The sequence below is a fragment of the Sinohyriopsis cumingii genome, chromosome 11 (genome assembly GCF_028554795.1).
Source record: "Sinohyriopsis cumingii isolate HCF-2022 chromosome 11, ASM2855479v2, whole genome shotgun sequence".
Taxonomy (NCBI): domain Eukaryota; kingdom Metazoa; phylum Mollusca; class Bivalvia; order Unionida; family Unionidae; genus Sinohyriopsis; species Sinohyriopsis cumingii.
In genome coordinates this window covers 74490484-74498600 of record NC_142971.1, presented here as the reverse complement: position 1 = coordinate 74498600, position 8117 = coordinate 74490484, and positions in this window count along the sequence as shown.

The window sequence follows — 8117 nt, the reverse complement described above, 5'->3', positions numbered from 1 at the left end:
CACTACTACTGCTATAACTACTACTATCATCTGATTTATTCCATCACTACTACTGTTATATCTACTACTATCATCTGATTCATTCTATCACTACTACTGCTATAACTACTACTATCATCTGATTCATTCAATCACTACTACTGTTATATCTACTACCATCATCTGATTCATTCTATCACTACGACTGTTATAACTACTACAATCATCTGATTCATTCTATCACTACAACTGTTATAACTACTACAATCATCTGATTCATTCTATCACTACTACTGCTATAACTACTACTATCATCTGATTCATTCTATCACTACTACTGCTATAACTACTACTATCATCTGATTCATTCTATCACTACAACTGTTATAACTACTACAATCATCTGATTCATTCTATCACTACAACTGCTATAACTACTACTATCATCTGATTCATTCTATCACTACTACTGCTATAACTACTACTATCATCTGATTCATTCTATCACTACAACTGTTATAACTACTACCATCATCTGATTCATTCTATCACTACTACTGTTATATCTACTACTATCATCTGATTCATTCTATCACTACTACTGCTATAACTACTATTATCATCTGATTCATTCTATCACTACTAATGCTATAACTACTATTATCATCTGATTCATTCTATCACTACAACTGTTATAACTACTACAATCATCTGATTCATTCTATCACTACAACTGCTATAACTACTACTATCATCTGATTCATTCTATCACTACTACTGCTATAACTACTACTATCATCTGATTCATTCTATCACTACAACTGTTATAACTACTACCATCATCTGATTCATTCTATCACTACTACTGTTATATCTACTACTATCATCTGATTCATTCAATCACTACTACTGTTATATCTACTACTATCATCTGATTCATTCTATCACTACTACTGTTAAAACTACTACAATCATCTGATTCATTCTATCACTACAACTGTTATATCTACTACTATCATCTGATTCATTCTATCACTACTACTGTTATAATTACTACTATCATCTGATTCATTCAATCACTACTACTGCTAGAACTATTACTATCATCTGATTCATTCTATCACTACTACTGTTATAATTACTACTATCATCTGATTCATTCAATCACTACTACTGTTAAAACTACTACAATCATCTGATTCATTCTATCACTACAACTGTTATATCTACTACTATCATCTGATTCATTCTATCACTACTACTGTTATAACTACTACAATCATCTGATTCATTCTATCACTACTACTGCTATAACTACTACTATCATCTGATTCATTCAATCACTACTACTGTTATAACTAATACTATCATCTGATTCATTCAATCACTACTACTGTTATAACTACTATCATCTGATTCATTCTATCACTACTACTGTTATATCTACTACTATCATCTGATTCATTCTATCACTACTACTGTTAAAACTACTACAATCATCTGATTCATTCTATCACTACAACTGTTATAACTACTACTATCATCTGATTCATTCTATCACTACTGCTGTTATATCTACTACCATCATCTGATTCATTCTATCACTACGACTGTTATAACTACTGCTATCATCTGATTCATTCTATCACTACGACTGTTATAACTACTGCTATCATCTGATTCATTCTATCACTACTACTGTTATAACTACTGCTATCATCTGATTCATTCTATCACTACGACTGTTATATCTACTACTATCATCTGATTCATTCTATCACTACTACTGCTATAACTACTATCATCTGATTTATTCCATCACTACTACTGTTATATCTACTACCATCAACTGATTCATTCTATCACTACTACTGTTATAACTACTACTATCATCTGATTCATTCTATCACTACTGCTGTTATATCTACTACCATCATCTGATTCATTCTATCACTACGACTGTTATATCTACTACTATCATCTGATTCATTCTATCACTACGACTGTTATAACTACTGCTATCATCTGATTCATTCTATCACTACTACTGTTATAACTACTGCTATCATCTGATTCATTCTATCACTACTACTGCTATAACTACTGCTATCATCTGATTCATTCCATCACTACTACTGTTATAACTACTGTCATCTGATTCATTCTATCACTACAACTGTTATAACTACTACTGTCATCTGATTCATTCTATCACTACAACTGTTATAACTACTACTATCATCTGATTCATTCTATCACTACTACTGTTATAACTACTACAATCATCTGATTCATTCTATCACTACTACTGTTATAACTACTACTATCATCTGATTCATTTTATCACTACTACTGTTATATCTACTACCATCATCTGATTCATTCTATCACTACGACTGTTATAACTACTGCTATCATCTGATTCATTCTATCACTACGACTGTTATAACTACTGCTATCATCTGATTCATTCTATCACTACTGCTGTTATATCTACTACCATCATCTGATTCATTCTATCACTACTACTGTTATAACTACTACTATCATCTGATTCATTCTATCACTACTGCTGTTATATCTACTACCATCATCTGATTCATTCTATCACTACGACTGTTATAACTACTGCTATCATCTGATTCATTCTATCACTACTACTGTTATAAATACTACCATCATCTGATTCATTCTATCACTACGACTGTTATAACTACTACAATCATCTGATTCATTCTATCACTACTACTGTTATATCTACTACTATCATCTGATTCATTCTATCACTACTACTGTTAAAACTACTACAATCATCTGATTCATTCTATCACTACTACTGTTATATCTACTACTATCATCTGATTCATTCTATCACTACAACTGTTATATCTACTACTATCATCTGATTCATTCTATCACTACTACTGTTATAATTACTACTATCATCTGATTCATTCAATCACTACTACTGCTAGAACTATTACTATCATCTGATTCATTCTATCACTACTACTGTTATAATTACTACTATCATCTGATTCATTCAATCACTACTACTGTTAAAACTACTACAATCATCTGATTCATTCTATCACTACAACTGTTATATCTACTACTATCATCTGATTCATTCTATCACTACTACTGTTATAACTACTACAATCATCTGATTCATTCTATCACTACTACTGCTATAACTACTACTATCATCTGATTCATTCAATCACTACTACTGTTATAACTAATACTATCATCTGATTCATTCAATCACTACTACTGTTATAACTACTATCATCTGATTCATTCTATCACTACTACTGTTATAACTACTGCTATCATCTGATTCATTCTATCACTACGACTGTTATATCTACTACTATCATCTGATTCATTCTATCACTACTACTGCTATAACTACTATCATCTGATTTATTCCATCACTACTACTGTTATATCTACTACCATCAACTGATTCATTCTATCACTACTACTGTTATAACTACTACTATCATCTGATTCATTCTATCACTACTGCTGTTATATCTACTACCATCATCTGATTCATTCTATCACTACGACTGTTATATCTACTACTATCATCTGATTCATTCTATCACTACGACTGTTATAACTACTGCTATCATCTGATTCATTCTATCACTACTGCTGTTATATCTACTACCATCATCTGATTCATTCTATCACTACTACTGTTATAACTACTACTATCATCTGATTCATTCTATCACTACTGCTGTTATATCTACTACCATCATCTGATTCATTCTATCACTACAACTGTTATAACTACTGCTATCATCTGATTCATTCTATCACTACGACTGTTATAACTACTGCTATCATCTGATTCATTCTATCACTACTGCTGTTATATCTACTACCATCATCTGATTCATTCTATCACTACTACTGTTATAACTACTACTATCATCTGATTCATTCTATCACTACTGCTGTTATATCTACTACCATCATCTGATTCATTCTATCACTACAACTGTTATAACTACTACAATCATCTGATTCATTCTATCACTACAACTGTTATAACTACTACAATCATCTGATTCATTCTATCACTACGACTGTTATAACTACTACTATCATCTGATTCATTTTATCACTACTACTGTTATATCTGCTACTATCATCTGATTCATTCTATCACTACAACTGTTATAACTACTACTATCATCTGATTCATTCTATCACTACTACTGTTATATCTACTACTATCATCTGATTCATTTTATCACTACTACTGTTATATCTGCTACTATCATCTGATTCATTCTATCACTACTACTGTTATATCTACTACTATCATCTGATTCATTTTATCACTACGACTGTTAAAACTACTACAATCATCTGATTCATTCTATCACTACAACTGTTATAACTACTACAATCATCTGATTCATTCTATCACTACGACTGTTATAACTACTACTATCATCTGATTCATTCTATCACTACTACTGTTATATCTACTACTATCATCTGATTCATTCTATCACTACAACTGTTATAACTACTACAATCATCTGATTCATTCTATCACTACAACTGTTATAACTACTACAATCATCTGATTCATTCTATCACTACAACTGTTATAACTACTACAATCATCTGATTCATTCTATCACTACGACTGTTATAACTACTACTATCATCTGATTCATTCTATCACTACTACTGTTATATCTACTACTATCATCTGATTCATTCTATCACTACTACTGTTATATCTACTACTATCATCTGATTCATTCTATCACTACAACTGTTATAACTACTACAATCATCTGATTCATTCTATCACTACAACTGTTATAACTACTACAATCATCTGATTCATTCTATCACTACGACTGTTATAACTACTACTATCATCTGATTCATTCTATCACTACTACTGTTATATCTACTACTATCATCTGATTCATTCTATCACTACTACTGTTATATCTACTACTATCATCTGATTCATTCTATCACTACAACTGTTATAACTACTACAATCATCTGATTCATTCTATCACTACAACTGTTATAACTACTACAATCATCTGATTCATTCTATCACTACGACTGTTATAACTACTACTATCATCTGATTCATTCTATCACTACTACTGTTATATCTACTACTATCATCTGATTCATTTTATCACTACGACTGTTAAAACTACTACAATCATCTGATTCATTCTATCACTACAACTGTTAAAACTACTACAATCATCTGATTCATTCTATCACTACTACTGTTATATCTACTACTATCATCTGATTCATTTTATCACTACGACTGTTAAAACTACTACAATCATCTGATTCATTCTATCACTACAACTGTTATAACTACTACAATCATCTGATTCATTCTATCACTACGACTGTTATAACTACTACTATCATCTGATTCATTCTATCACTACTACTGTTATATCTACTACTATCATCTGATTCATTCTATCACTACAACTGTTATAACTACTACAATCATCTGATTCATTCTATCACTACAACTGTTATAACTACTACAATCATCTGATTCATTCTATCACTACAACTGTTATAACTACTACAATCATCTGATTCATTCTATCACTACGACTGTTATAACTACTACTATCATCTGATTCATTTTATCACTACTACTGTTATATCTGCTACTATCATCTGATTCATTATATCACTACTGCTGTTATATCTACTACCATCATCTGATTCATTCTATCACTACTACTGCTATAACTACTACTATCATCTGATTCATTCTATCACTACTACTGTTATAACTACTACTATCATCTGATTCATTCTATCACTACAACTGTTATATCTGCTACTATCATCTGATTCATTCTATCACTACTACTGCTATAACTACTACTATCATCTGATTCATTTTATCACTACTGCTGTTATATCTGCTACTATCATCTGATTCATTCTATCACTACTACTGCTATAACTACTACTATCATCTGATTCATTTTATCACTACTACTGTTATATCTGCTACTATCATCTGATTCATTCTATCACTACTACTGCTATAACTACTACTATCATCTGATTCATTATATCACTACTGCTGTTATATCTACTACCATCATCTGATTCATTCTATCACTACGACTGTTAAAACTACTACTATCATCTGATTCATTCTATCACTACTACTGCTACTACTAATTACTTTTAAAGGTGCCTCAATAATACAATTTTTTTTATCATATTTTCTCTTTGCTGAACAACAAAACAAACACATCACATAATAAAAAATGTACATATTAGGAAAAATGTACAATAAAGATTGTGGGGTCTCAATCTACTTCTACAGTTGGAGAACGTGTGTATAAAATAGCAGTTTTAAAAAAATTCTTGTACAGTCAGAGAAATTAGATATATCAATGTCTGCCTGAAGGTTGACATCCATTGAATGCATCCATCACGTCATTTCCCTGGCAGTCAGATCCAGCATTCCAGTTCTCAGAGCGATAAGACTGATGCTGCATGAGATACACAGGCTCGGTCCTATATATGTCAGAGGATTTGTTACAGTACATGGAGGGTTTAAATTAATATTCACCAAAAAGCAACAAACCCAATCCCTAATGCTAGATCCCAGATCATATCTATTTTGTATGTTATATAACAGTGAAACATCATCAAAATATTCCCATGTATTGTATTTTCTTGCCTGTAAAAATAACAATAAATTATAAGATAGCTATTGTTTCTCTGCTACAACATTATGATTTTCTGGTCCCCAATCCAAGTGAAGCATGAGCAAAATTAGAAAAGGTGTTGTAGCACAAACAGGAAGTGTTCCTTGAGATGTCGTGTTTCACCTTTTAACATTAGTATGACTCAGGCCAGGTACCTTTAATTCTGGTTTATAAAGGTACAAGTGTTCACTGAAATATGGTGTCTCACATATGAACATTATTATGTTAACATGTGACAGACATCTGTACTCCTGGTTTTTAAGCATACAAGTGTTCCTTTATATGGGTTTATGGCGCCTCATACAATTCAATGTAAACCAATTGCCTATCCAGTGCAGGAGACACTTCATTCCAGACTGTGACCTCATTTCTCTTCATGGTAACTGAAGATATGACAAATAACAAGTCTCATCATATTCACTAAAACTAGGAGTCACTGTGGCTCAGTGGTTAGAGTATGAGATTTGCAATGGACAGGATGTGGGTTCATATTCTACTGTTTAATTAATCTGGGCTGGCTAACATAATATACCCTTGTGCAAATTGCTATTATTCCAACTGCGTTGGGACTAAGACACATGCTTGTTTTGCCATTTTGTAAGCCACCAAAAAAAAAAAAATAGCCATAAATTGAAACTATAGTCAAAAACCAACTCGCGTTGCCTTGGTTCATGTGCTATTAACATCAGCCATAGCATGCATCTTTTTATTCCCTATTAATCACAGGCTTTTCACATGAGCTAAATGTTGCTTGAGCTTGCCCAAGCAAATCTGGTCGGTGAATTTGTAAAGCTCTGTAAAAAGAAGTTTCATGGTGAAATTAGTAGTTTGTTGAAAAATCCATGTTGATAATGACCATCTATTCAACAGTGACAATTTTAAGGTATTACTGCCCAAAAGAGTTTTATTTTGTTGCCTGTATACATTGTTATTTCAAACCTTAAAGAACAATGGATTACCATATGCCTCTTGTTAATGAGTCTTTGGGGCATTTAACTGCAAAACCAACAATTTGTCCTCCATGCCGCCAAAACCAATTATCTTGTGGCCAATCAACTTTTGAGACAATTAGCTCCAAAATATTAAAATACTTTTCAAACCAACAATCTTTCTTCCATGTAACTAAAGTCAATGGTCTCAATGTAAGACAATAGAGAAGGAATGAAAGAATATATATATATATATATATATATATATATATATATATATATATATATATATATATGTGTGTGTGTGTGTGTGTGTGTGTGTGTGAGCGCAAGTGTGCATGTATGTACGTATGTATGTCGCAATCCATGTGTTAATATGTATATTACATACATTTTTGTCAATCTAAACAACAAAAGTCACTGTGCGTTTAGATAGGTACAA